Source organism: Carlito syrichta, unplaced genomic scaffold, assembly GCF_000164805.1.
Source record: "Carlito syrichta isolate Samal-C Ts95f unplaced genomic scaffold, Tarsius_syrichta-2.0.1 Scaffold303364, whole genome shotgun sequence".
In the NCBI taxonomy this organism is placed as follows: Eukaryota; Metazoa; Chordata; class Mammalia; order Primates; family Tarsiidae; genus Carlito; species Carlito syrichta.
Window position 1 is genome coordinate 52376 of NW_007247460.1, and position 3397 is coordinate 55772.

The 3397-nt window shown below is 43.3% G+C and overlaps 2 protein-coding genes across 2 annotated transcripts in view; one reads left to right on the top strand and one right to left on the bottom strand.

The window, feature by feature from the left end:
* Nucleotides 1-3397, top strand: part of UHRF1BP1 (UHRF1 binding protein 1) — a gene marked incomplete at its 5' end in the record, with an annotated part of 67421 nt that overhangs the window by 52146 nt on the left and 11878 nt on the right. The gene's annotated exons all lie outside the window — the stretch shown is intronic.
* Nucleotides 1-3397, bottom strand: part of TAF11 (TATA-box binding protein associated factor 11) — a 40000-nt gene that overhangs the window by 9699 nt on the left and 26904 nt on the right. The gene's annotated exons all lie outside the window — the stretch shown is intronic.

The following is a 3397-nucleotide window of genomic DNA, read 5'->3' on the forward strand; positions in this document are numbered from 1 at the left end:
GAACCCGTGGGCTCAGGCAATCCACTCACCTCAGCCTCCAAAAGGCGCGGGATTACAGGCCAAGCCACCGAACCCGGCTTCTTTTCTTTTTTGAGATGGGGGTCTCTCTGTGTTACTCAGGCTGGTCTTGAATTACAGTGCTCAGTGGTCCTCCCACTTCAGCCTCTCAAGTAGCTGGGATTGCAGTCATATGTCACTGCATGTAGATTGATTATTGATACAGATATGATATATCAGAATAATAATACCTAGCATCTGTAAAATATTATTTTCAGTGGGTTTTAATGTAATCTTTTGTTTGATTTGATCCCCACAGCAGTTTGGTAAAGTGGCTTCAGACATTTGACTGAAGTTTATAGGTGAGGAAACTGAGGTTTCAGAGAGGATGAGCTCATAGTTCCTATAACCTGTAAATAGAAAAGCTAGGGATTTGAACTTGTTTTTTCTGGTATCCTACCAACATCTGTCAGAGTAATAGAGGAGGAAGAATTTCATCTGTTCATTGAACAAATATTTTTTTGGGACCTTACTGTGTGTTGGACTCTTTAACACTGGGGATATAGTAGGGACTGAGCAGAAAAACACAGAAATATGTGGTTAGAAGAGTGGAAAAGTATGGATTTTTCCCATAGGTGCCCTGTGGTTTAGGAGTGATAATGAAGACTAATGACAGGCAACCTTTGCTGGGATACTTTGTGGTTTAGAGACAGAGGTATGAAGATCAGTGGCTTTAGAGCTTGTATTTAAGTGAATTGTCTTAAGTGAGTCTCTAAGCAATGCCTGTAGTTGTGCTAGTACCTGCTAGGATAGACAGCCAAAGAGGAAGGAGAGAGGAAATCTTAAAGGAATAAATTGAATAATAATACTAGCCAACATGTATTAAGTGCCTCCAGTGTGTCAGGCAATATCCTAAATGCTTAGAATATTAATTCACTGAATTCTTTTTTTCTTTTGAGTCTCAGTCTGTCACCCAGGCTGGAGTGCAGTTGCACGTTCATAGTCACTGCAGCCTCATCCTGCTAGACTCAGGCAATTCTTCTGCCTCAGCCTTCTAAATAGCTGAAACCACAGGTGTGTGCCACCATGCCCAGCTAATTTTTTGATGTATTGTAGAGAGGAAATCTCACCCTGTTGCCCAGACTGGTCTCAAACTCCTGGGCTCAGGCAATCCTTTCACCTTGGCCTCCTGAAGTGTTGGGATTATAGGCGTGAGCCACACCATAGTCCACTGAATTAGCCCGGCCATAGTCTACTGAATTATTGTAACAACTCTATAAAGCAGATACTAATATCACTCCCATTTTATAGATGAGGAAACTGAGACTCAGAGAGGTAAGAAACTAGCTTAAGATCACACAACTTGTGAATGGTAGGGCGAGGATTGAAAACCTGGACCACCACCACATGTGCTGCTTTTCTAAATGGAGATGAGTAAGGGAGATGGGAAAAGAGGAGAGGTGAAAAGGAGGAAAGAAGGGTGTGTGAAACAAGCTTTTTTGGAACGTCAACAGTGACTTCCTAACTGACAAGCTGGTGGCTCTTCCTCAGTCCTACTTCTCCTGGACTCCCCCTGCAGTTACCATTGTTGAGTTCATTCAGATCGTTTGCAACCTGCCCAGTTACTCTCACTTTTCTGAAGGAGTCTTCTTTTCCTTGGCTGCATTCATTGGCTCCTTTCTTACCTTTATCCTAAAAATGTAAACGTTCTACAGGGCTAGGCTGTCCATACTCTAATCACTTTTGCCATAATTTTAATTTTTTAAATTATAAAACTGGTTTGTATTTATTATGTTGACAATGGATGAAATAGAAGGATAAATAAGAAAAATATAATAATCACTTGTAATGATACTATCCACAGATAACCACTATTTATATTTGGGTTTGTTTTCTTCCAATCTTTTTTATTATTTTTTGAGTTGGGATCCCACTCTGTCACCCAAAGTGCAGCTCACCACAGCCTTGACCTCCTGGGCTCAGGTGATCCTTCTGCCTCAGCCTCTCGAGTATCTGGGACTGCAGGCGTGCACCACCACACCTGACTAATTTTTTGAGTTTTTGTAGAGATGAGGTATCGCTATATTGCCTAGGTTGATCTCAAACTCCTAGGCTCAAGCAATCCTCCTCCTCCTGCCTTAGCCTCCCAGAGTGCTGGGATTATAGGCATGAGCTACTGTGCACCCCCCCCTTTGTTTTAAAGAGACAGGGTCTATTACCAGGCTGTAGACACACTGCAGCCTCGAACTTCTAGGCTCAAGTGATCATCCTGACTTTGCCTCCACAGTGGCTAGGACTACAGGTGCCTGCCACCATAGCCTTCTAATTTTAATTTTAATTAATTAATTAATTTTTTTGTAGCAATGAGGTCTCGTTATGTTGCCCAGGCTGATCTGAAACTCCTGGCCAAAGTGCTGCTGGGATTATAGGCATGAACTACTGTGCCTGATCACTAATCCTAATCTTTATTTATTTATTTATTTTTTGAGAAAACAGGATTTATTGAGAGGGCAGAAAAGCTCCCACAGTGGGAGGGGACCTAAAGGGGTTGCCCTTTTTAAATTTTATTTAATTAAAAAAAAATTTTTTTTTTTGAGTTGGAGTCTCACTGTTGCCCAGACTGGAGTACAGTGGCCGCTCCTGGCCACCGCAGCCTTGACCTGCTGGGCTCCGGCGATCCTTCTGCCTCAGCCTTCCAAGTAGCTGGAACTATAGGCGCACGCTACCACACCTGGCTAATTTTTTTTGACTTGTTGTAAGGATAAGGTCTCACCTGCCCAGGCGGGTCTCGAACCCTCAGGCTCAGGGCAATCCACTCACCTCAGCCTCCCAAAGGCATGGGATTACAGGTTGAGCCACCGAGCCCGGCTTCCCTTTTTTTTTAGTTGGAGTCTCACTCTGTTGCCCAGGCTGGAGTACAGTGGCATGCTCACGGCCACCTCAGCCTCGACCTGCTGGGCTCAGGCAATCCTTCCGCCTCGACCTTCCAAGTAACTGGAATTACAGGCACATGCCACCATGCCTGGCAGATTTTTTTATTTGTTGTAGAGATGAGGTCTCGCCAAGTTGCCCAGGCTGTTTTCTAACCCGTGGGCTCAGGCAATCCTCATCTCGGCCTCCCAAAGTGCTGGGATTATAGGTGTGAACCACTGTGCCCAACCTCGGATCACTAATCTTTATATATATATTTTGCACTCATGTGAACACTTGTCTGTATTTATGCATATAATAGATACAAATACTGTTTTTACAACAATAGAATTATATTATTTTTACAATGTTGCATCCTGCTTTATTCACTAAATGTTTTATTTTGATATTTTTTCATGCATTAAGTATTTGACTAGCCGGGCTCGGTGGCTCAGCCTGTAATCCCACGCCTTTGGGAGGCTGAGGTGAG